Raw genomic sequence first — 10,597 nt, 5'->3', positions numbered from 1 at the left:
CAGGGGATCTATAGGAGGTCTACAAGAGGATGCCGAGAGTATTTTTGAAGGTTTTGAAGGTGTGAGAGTGGAGGAAAAGGTAGATGAAGGTTGGGATGATGTGTTAGGGCACCTAGGGTCCACCAAGGATCACTAGGAGAGGGAAAGATGATTGGGAGAGAGGAAGAAATCCTGTGGAAAAATGCAGAAAACTACGGCGGATTTGAGGTGAAATTTGGGCGACCTGTAGGGCATGGATCAGGGAGAGAATGTGATGGCTGATAGGCTGACCTACTGTGAGAAGAGATCTGTTGTAAAAAAACTGACAATCAACCAATGAGATCAAGCAAGCAAGGAAATGAGTACATCAAAAAACATAATTTTGTATCAATCTAGTCTAAATTATGAGCTATGGAAGTAAATGCCGAAAAATGCTACAAAGAGAGAAAGCATGGAAGAAGACTTATTGCAAAGACAAAAATGAGCATGGTGGAAGAGATCTAAAGCAAAACATTAACCTTCTAACAAATTGTAAACACTAGAAATGCTATGGGGAAGGAAAATCTGTGTTTTTGGGGCAGCAAGAGGGTCTTTGCCTCAGTTCATGGTCCCAAAGGGAGGAAAAGAGGCCAAGGCACTGTTGCTAGCCTTTTGAATCTTCTTTCTATCACTGCTTAACTTGCTATAGAAAACACAAATGGAAACAACCTTCTAAATCACCAAAAGCAACCTATTCTTAACCAAGAAAGAAATTCATCTAACAACAACTAATCCATAAACTGAAACAAAGCATATAAATACAAACAAGAGGAGCTTGGCTACTTGGATTGGGCCCTAACCCAAGAGCTTCAGCCCTCTGAGGTAACTCAGTGCTAGCTCAAAAAGGATCTCATCTTTATTATCAAAATAGTAATAGGATTACATGAAACTGTCACCAAAAGTAAGCTCGAAGTTGAGCAGAGTTTTACAATAGCAAAAGTACAACAAAAATCCAACAAAAATTCAACCCTAGTGAGGCCCTAGGCCTCTCTACTTATACAACTAAAGCTCCCAATAGCTTCCTTAAAATCAGGGAGGCTTGGCTCCCAAAACTCGAGATAAACATAAGTTATCCTCCACTTGCTCGGCTGCCTCCTAGTGCATTGATTTGGCTGTTTGTACTCCGAGCTGCATGAAGGGGAATTCGAAGTGGGGAGTAATAAATGAGGGGGATTCCCTCCTATAAATCCTCTCCTTTGTCCACTTTGAATTATTGCTGCCAATTGTCCATTGAATCTTTGACTTTGTCTTCAAAATTCAACAAAAATCTGCATTAAACACATATTAGACCTCATGGCATCATAACTAACTCAACTCACTCCATAAGCATAAATATAATAAAAAAACATGCAATAAGCTAAGAGAATGGTTGATTTAACTATGTTAGGAGGCAAAATGAGCAGAGAGCAGTATTCAGGAGCAACCAGATGACAGAGATAATGACAAAGGTATTGCACCTGATGAAGCATCAAGTTCTAGGCATGTGGTGAACACATATCAATGATCACAAGTAATTCTGAAGACAAACACCGAGAAGCAGCCCCCAAGACAAAATGACTGTTACAATCTTAGAAGTAAAGGGGCTCCCCTTACACTTGGGAAAGTATAAGAAAATATGGGACTACTGATGAGGAAGGCTAATCCACAGGCCGCCCCAAATCAGAAAACACAAATCAAGGATGGGAAGACAGCGACGGGTAAGAGTACCTCCATGAGCAGCAAATTGTAGAACACTCTGCCAGAAAACATGAACATTAGTCTTGCCCCAGAAAATTCAATGAGTATTCCACCTCTGGACTACAACATTGTAGATGACATGAAGAAAAATCGAGTGAACATCAGTTTGTTCTAGTTAGCTAAGATCCAGAGTCAGCGAGACATCCTGTTGCGTGCATTGGGACATACATCAATGGACAACACAACCTTTACTAGCAAGGGAGAAAGCACACCTCTCGTATCACTTTCTACTGTGCTCAACACACTCCGTATGGAAGAAGCAAACTCAGTTTTCCCTCCATTCCTGCTATCATTTGAAATTTTTAACTACAATTTTCACAACTGCTTGGTTGATTCCGACGCAGCAACCAATGTCATGCCGCTCTCCATTGCGAAAAAGATCAATGCACAATGGAGCGTGACATCCACACGAATCATTCAACTTGATCAAACATCGGTACCAGCGATTGGTGAACTACGAGACGTGATCATACGACTATCTCATGACGGTTGAGTCCACCAATGCATCAACATTGTTGTTGTGGACATACTGGAAGCATACAACCTACTACTTAGCAGAGACTAGTCCAACAAGTTGGATGGATATTTTGCTACAGACTGATTGCACATGTGGCTTCTGTACAAGGGCAAATGCAATCAAATCCGAGTAGTGTCTGAGAGGTATATGAAGCATAATGTCACTCCCCTTAATGATGAGAATGAACCGTTGGCCTTCGCAGAACTCATGTTTGGCAACTGCCTCCTGTTAACACCCAAGTTGTTCCCTTTGACTCCTGAGGGAATATGGCTGGGGTAACCAGTAACCAAGCTTTAGATTACATGTTCTAGCCTACCTGTAATCAGAGAGGGCTCTCTCTTTCAGTTTTAACTTTGTTTTTGAGGATTTTAGGCTAGTTATGAGGTGGGAGTTTGTTTGAATTTTGGTTGCAGACTGTTGTTCAAGGAAGGGCATGCAAATATGAAGGAGAGTTCAATCCATTGGGCATGTGGAGTCCAGAAACGAATAGGATTTGATGTCTGTGATAAAGAGAGTTTCACTGCAAGGCTGGATGGGTATTCATGATACAAACTTTGATTTTTAGCAAAGAAAACAGTATAAATTACACCAGGAAAGGAAATTAAGAGTTCTTTCACAGTGCAATACGAAATGAAGAACAAATCCTACTCAGCAGCAACAGAGAATTACTGAATAAAGACTTATCATGTGATTAGAGCAAATGGGAGCATTTAAGAATTCCACAGTTGCAGCTAACCTTGAAGAAAACATATTTAGTAGTAAGGATTGAGTTTAGGGTGTCTTTAATGGACAAATCCTGAACTAGTCTTTTACCTTTCTACCAAGATTAAACACCATACATCACAGACAGATTACAGAAGAGATGAAACATAAATACAGTTAGAAAACACTTATTGTATCACGCCATAACGCGAGAATCCTGCAGCAGTCAATAATTTCATCACAGCACATCCAAGCCAAACATATCTCCTGGAAACCAAAAGCTCCCTTGTATTATATCTTTCAGAGGAAATACAGCCAAGTTCTCTTGAACAAATGAGTAACAACAACCCCCAATAAGCTATGCGGGGGTGCATATATACAAAATATCACAAAAATATCTCAGTTCCGAGTTATTGCACAATAACTGCTCTTACCAACTTTCAAAGATATTTCTTACAACATTTAAAGCTACTTTAATGAATATACAATAGCTGCTTGCTGTTTGTCAGAAGTTCTTGACTTTTGAGGGCAACTGGCTCTGCAGGGTGCTTTGCATTGATTCTGAGTAATACACCTTTATTGCTTTGTCGTGCTGTAGCTATCTCAGCCCCGTCATCTGCATCTGTTGGTGTTGCTTTAGTGTCCAATTTTGTTTGCTGAGTTGGCTCTGTCCACTCCTTTCCAGTCATAATGAATATATCAATTTTCTGAACATGATGACTTATATTTGATGTATAAAAATTTGATGAAAAATCTGTTTGTTCCCAGCAATGTCTGTATCATGCTTGTCCACCATTCCTGAGTAGGCAACTGATGTCTCAAAATTGTGCCTAAGGTTTCATCTGCCTCAGTATATTTGTAGTAATTTGGAGGCACTTCAAACAGATGTCTAATCTCATTCATGATAAAAAAAAAATTCTCTATTCTGTCATAGAGACTCTACCCAGATGCAGGCCCTATTTCCTCTGGAGCACTTGATGCTGCAGTGATCTGATTGGTAGCAAATGTATTTACCCTCTTGGCATAGTTTTCATGAGATAATAACCTTCCTGCACTGTTTAGTAAGCTGGGAAGGCCTCTGTTATGAAATGCTGTAAATTTCTCCATGAATTTGTTCACCTCTGTCTGCATTTCCTGGCACCTTCTATCCAATGTTTGCACAAGATTTCTCAAAGTGAGCACCCTTTTTACAAGCAAAATGGTATCAGTTCTGTTAGAGATACCCATTGCTGCCAGCTGAGGGCCTGTGCGGTTGTTAAGGACATTGATCATCCTATTGGCTATCTCAGGCATATTGCCTAGAGATGCCCTTGCTCTTTGACTTTCCTTGTGGGCCCTGCCTATGAGATCTATGTGCTCATGGATGGTTTCAATATATTGCCATTGATCTATGATAGACTGACCAATATTGGCCCACAGGACTTTCTTGATTTCAGCCACCACTTTGTCAAGAGAGAGCTCTTTCTCCAGTTCTTTTATCTTCTTCTCAAGAGCCTTTACCTCCCTTGTCTTTTCAGCTACACTTTGCTTTGATTTATCATATTTCTCATTAAGTGTAGCCAATTTTTCCTTGGCCTCATTTAGTTCTGCCATCTGGGCCTCCAAAGCTTCAATCTCTTTCATCATCTTCTGCATATCAAGGTTGGGTGCCTATCCTGATGTTGTTGCTGGTGCTGCTGCTGTATTTGGTGCTGATGTTGAAGGGCCTGTCCCAGCTGTTTGTCCTGTGGGAGGACTTATAGTTTGAGGAGGCTTCTGAAGGTTAATCACTGGCTGAGGGGGCTGAGATGTCTGCCCTCCCTCTTTCTGTTTCAGGGCTGCCTGTAATGCACCCTCTGTTGCTACCAATCTCCCTTCTGTTTCTACCAATTGTTTGTGTAGTGTCAGTAGCATGGCTGCTACATCTTGGTCCTTTCTCTGTTGAGCAACATCTTCTATTTGAGGGTGAAGGGTTGCTGGAATTTTGACCATCTTCCTCAAAGCTGCTATATCTTCCTCTTTTTTTCTTTAGTAGTGCCTGCACAGCTTTGGGATCACTTGGGTCATGCCCAAGTTCTATAATGATATCTTCCAAAGACCTAATCCTGTTGTCTTTGGCTTGAGAATATGCTTTCTCCAATTCTAATTGGGCAGTAGTATTATGGAGACTATTTTGCAATTTGTGTGCTAGAAAGGTTTTATCTGCAAGAGAGGAGTAGACCATCTCACCCATTTGCTCATGTAGCTCAATTTGGTCCATTGGGTGGATGTCCTTTGCAAATACCTCAAGGTTGGTTCTGATGTAATCTGCAGCTGACTGTGGCTGCAGCATGGTAGGCATGAAATGGCTCATAGTCATCTTCCCCTCTGTTATGTCATATGCTGACATAAGCCTCTGTTGGTTTGTGGGAGCCATTTTGAGCAAGTGATTGTAAAGCTGGAGTCTGACTGGCTCATTCCTCTTCTTAATATCAATAAATTGCTGCTTAATGCTGGATTCTACCCTCCTTTGCTGGCTTGAGGAGCTGACCTCTCCTCCAAGTGGTCTTTCTTGTTCCTGTTGGAAGGAATTGGTTGATGCTTCCATGCTAGGGGGGCCCATACCTATGGATGGCCCAATAGGCATCTCTTCTTCAGAAAAAGGGTTTAATCTTTGCCTTTTCTCCCCTTGTTGACTTGCTGATGTAGTGAGGGGAGTTTCTTGCTGTCTATCCCTCTTCCTAGTTCTTTCTTCATTTATTGGGGTTTGGAGCACTGAGGTATCTACTACTGTTTCCTGCCTTGGGGGCACACTTTCTTGAGCCTGTTGCTCTGTAGATATAGGGGCCTCAGCCATTTCTTCTTGCTATTATGTCTGTTCTCTCTGTTGTTCTGTCGTTGGGATTGTCTGCTGCTGCTCCATTTCTTTCCCTTTATCTGTGCTGGCTGCCTGAGGAGTAGTTTGAGCTGCATGCTGGGGAGCTGTAGAAGATGAGGCAGCTGCTCCAAGTTGAATATGATAAGAAGAAGAAACCTGCCCACAATATTCCAAGTTAGCTTCCTTCTCAAGTTTCTTGGCTTCTTTTAGTGCTATTTCCTCTTTAGTACTTGCCTCTTCTAGAGTGCCCTCTTTCCATCTTAATAGATTTGCATATTTTTCAATATGAGGCAACCTGACATGATCATAGCTAGCCAACTTATATTTGACCCTTCTAAGGCTAATGAAATGATTGGGATCATAGGGTATCCAGAGGAAACTGGTTTGCAACTCGAGGCACTTTAGGATCTTGTCTGCTTCTTTCCATGCCTCTTCTCTTTTATTATAAATAAATGGGCCTAGCTGGTTTCTGACTTTGAGTTGTACCTTCTTATTTTTGCTGTGGAAATGGACCATGTCTGCATTTCCAAATTGTCTGAAATACTCTAAAGCAAAAAGTCTCATAGGGACATATCTTGGTAGCCTATATGGGGCTAACTCACAACCATATATTCTGATCACTGTATGGTGTTGGTAAAAGTACCAATCCCCAATGTTGTAGGCCTTTGAGAGCTGGAGGATTCTTTGCATCTCATCTGTCAATCTTGGAGGAGGGGCACTCAACAGCAAGGACATGGCTGGATGGATAAAAAGGTCTATGAATTCACAGTAGCTGTATGGTGAATAAGATGTATGATGAAAGATTGAAGACCAAAATACCATAGACCTTGGGTTTCCCTGAGCATCAAACGTTTTGAGAGTAATAGGGAAGCTATCAGGCTGGTAAAATAGGAACAAGTGATAGATGTAAGAAGTGTATCTAAATATCCTTTCCCTCTCTAGATTCATCAATTGCTCATGAATTTTATTGGCAATGTATGTAGCATAATCATAGTGAACAGAAGGAGGCTTTCCAGGGGAGAAGATAGACATCATTGCCAGAATGGTTTCATCAGCATCCTCAGCTGACCTGTAACCCAGGACATAACTGATCATATCCACAAGCAACCTGCCCAACTCATTGAAATATACATTTCCTATAGGAGGGGTCCTCACAGTCTGAGAGCCTGGTTCAATGAATAGCTGATTAATCTTTAGGATTTGGGCACTGGACAGCTTGCCTCCTTGGTCTATTAAGTGCATCATGGACAGAGGAGTCAATGACTTCGTAGTGTGAAAGTGCAACATTTGATTTATAGCCTCAGGGGTGACATGGAACAAAACTGAACCTGAGGGACTGAGGACAGCTCTTTGACATGGATCATAGTTGGCACTGCATCGATGAATTAAATCTGGGAGGACATTGACTTGAGGAAGATTGAAAATGGGCAAATTGGAGTCCCAAATCCCTAGAATATCAGTTCCACTGAGATGTTTGGCTTTCAGCTCATTGAGTACATGAATATGATACTTGCTGTGCAGTGGAATTACTTCTGCCATCTGGTAGTCTCTGTCAGCCAGGGCCTGCCATTCTAGCTCTCTTTGTGGGGCATTTAAAGGTGCAATGTTCAATGCCACTGGTGTTTCCATGATTTTTGTGTGTTTTAAGCAGAATTTTAGCGAATTGCGGGCAAATGCAACGCTTGCGCAGTAGGTTGATATAAACTTGGGGGATTTGCAGTGACAACAGGGTAACTGAGGTACAACTGGGCACAAATGGCTGATATGAGGGAAATTGACTTAGTTGCAGGGCAATGTAGCTTAAATTCTCGGTGAAATTGGCAGTTTTACGGTGTTTTAACAGTGCAGAACGGAATAGACCAGGCGCAGGAAGAATGTAGTAAATACTTGGTCGCAGCGCAATGGCGGAGGCTTGGTTCAAGTTGACTTGTAGGCGGCCACGGCTCTGGAGTGATTTTTAGCAGGTTGGCAGCGAAATGGTCGTGAAATTGCATGCAGGGAGCACAGTGGTCTTTTGTCGAAAAGTGCGAAAAAACCATGATTTTTGGCCAAATATGGACATTTTGGGCTTTGGCGCGTTTTTTGTATGACGTCAGCATGATGTCATAGGTGGGGTCATGGTACGGAGTGATGACGTGGCGGCCAGTGAGTGGTCCGCGTGGATGGGGGACGTGGTGGACAGCTCAGGGCGATGGTGAATGGAGCGGTGATGCGATGCTAAGGTGGCAGTGACGTAGGCGTGACATGGTGGGTGGTAAACAAAGGCGGTAAGCGGTAATATCGGACCACTTGTTGTACGGGAACGGTTTTGGCAGGCGGCCTCCCGATACAATTTGGGAACGACACGCGTCCGAGCCCTGACGTCATGCTCTGACAGTTTTCGGGAGCTATCGTCCGGGCATCGGAGGCGGTCCGAAATCAATGTGAGCCGTCGGATGGGAGGGCCCAGATCCGACAGACGACGGGATGGCAAATTGCGAACACGATACGGCGAGACCCGGCGCATTATTTTAATAATTTCCTTTTGTTTTTTGTGAAATGCGCATTGTAACAAGGACTTTGGATAAGCGGCAAAAGTGGGTTTAGCGATGGTTTATAAGCCAAATGGATTAATTGATGTTTGTTGCAAAGCGGGTTTAGGGCTCTTAAACCAAGCAGATCTTGGATTAATCCCTAAACTTCGTTTTTGGCGTTATTTTGCCTATTGCGCCTAAATATCTTAGCGCTCCAACCTTTGAAGTTATAAGACTATATTGCCTAGGGAAGGGGAATATATACTTTGGGGCTTTTTATATACAATGGTGATATAGTAGTAGGGAAAAGGGGAATATAGGGAATTAAGTAATAATGGTTAATAGTTAATATGGGAGGGGGATATGGAAGGGAGGAGGCAAACACTAAGTTTTTAGGGAACAAACTTAGTTAGGAGAGTAGATCAAAATGAAAAGATTTTTACACAGGAAATGTGGCTCTTCTATACAACAAGGATCAATAAATAAGTCTGATTTCTCTCATGAACCAAGGTGATAGTGGGATGTTAGCAAGGAGTTTGATGGGGAATGATTGGGAAGTTAGACATGCTTCACTTTGTTGCTACAAAACTGCTGAATAGGAAGATCTGCGTTGGCCGCCATGTGTTTCCTTTGCTTAGGCCAGTGATATAAAAGAAATCATGCTTCTGCAACCCCATCTACCTACCCATTCTATTGCCTAGCATTTTTTGTTACTTCAAGGAGGGTGCACTTAGACTTGCAAACCCTCATGTGCCCTTTTCTTTTCCTTTGGCATTTCCTTTTGATTTTCTATCTAAGGCTAGCCTTATTACTTCCAAGGCCCCAGATTAAGCAGTTGGGAACCTTCATTCTCTACCTAACTAATGATCGGCCAAGATTGAACAGTTTGGACAGATTTCTTTCTCTATTCTACAACAACAATTGAAATATGGCATGACCCAGCTTAGACTGTTGGATCACCCATTCAGAAGTAGGACATCATCAAACAACTGCAGATAGGTGTTTTCCACACAAATATGAGATCTTTGCACCATCAAAGTAGGGCATATTTGGAACTTCCCCTGTCAATCATGAAAAATGAAACCTATTGGTATAGGTAGCTAACACCTCCTAGAAACAACATTGGAGTGTTATCCAAAACAGCTAGCTCCAACCCCACCAGACACATAGTTGGGACTCCTTCCTTGCCCAACTGATGGTAATGAAACATGTACAATGCATTATACCAATAGTAGTAGTAGCAGTAGCAACAGTAGAAACAACAGTACTAGCATGCCAAATGATCCATGTACAGATAAGCTGTGGGCCATGGATTTTGACGAATCAAAGACACATGACGGCTCAAGGACTGAGTGTATCTTAGTCGCCCAAAATAACAGAAAATGCATGATTTCAAGCTGTTTTAAGTTTGAGTGCACAAACAACGTTTCTGAGTATGAAGCACTCATGTTGAGCTTATAAAGGACCATCAACCTCAACGTGGTCGCACTCAAAGTGATACTACACCCCACGGATAATATTGATGCTTTCAAGGACATAACAACTGATGAAGTAGCCCCTCAAAATTGCAGCCGAGGGCAAAAAAGGCAACCCCAACCCCAAGGGTGTGATTTCCCTGAACAAGCCTTATGATTTGTAGAACTTTTGTCGAGGGCCAAGAGACAAAAGAACCCACGGGTCCACCACTACGAATGAACAGAGAAACCTGGGAACCAATCATGATCCGAATATAGCCAGTCTTGGTACAAACTACACACCGCAGCAACGACAAGTCTTTGACCACTTGATAAAAAAGTACTGGGATGTGTCCACATGGGCAGATGATGACCTGAGTACACACTACACACGAGAAATCCAACACGGGATTCCAAGTAAAGGAGGAGCCAAGCCATTGCAACAAAGGCCAAGTAAAACACATATGTCGTTTGAACTCCTTATATAGGAAAAATTGACTAAGATTTTGGATGATTGGATTACTTACAAATTTTGTTATCATATTTGGGTTTCTAATTTAAATCCCGCATGTAAGAAATCCAGAGAAATCTGCTTATGCATTGATTTTAGGAACTTGAACCGCTCCTGGAATAAACAAAACTACCCTGTGCCATCATCTGAGCCTATGTTGCACACAGTATCTGAAGCAGTGGTGTCATCTTCACTTAAAGGTCTTTTGGAATACCACTAGGTTTCGGTAGCGGAGCCCGGTGGACTTACACTGGTCCATGAGAAACTTGGCACACACACATGTCATCTATGATCATTTGATAGGAGGGT

The sequence above is a fragment of the Pinus tabuliformis genome, chromosome 3_2, assembly GCF_031772625.1.
Source record: "Pinus tabuliformis cultivar Carrire ecotype Pingquan chromosome 3_2, CPIR1, whole genome shotgun sequence".
NCBI classification, from domain to species: Eukaryota; Viridiplantae; Streptophyta; class Pinopsida; order Pinales; family Pinaceae; genus Pinus; species Pinus tabuliformis.
This window is presented reverse-complemented; position numbering follows the sequence as displayed.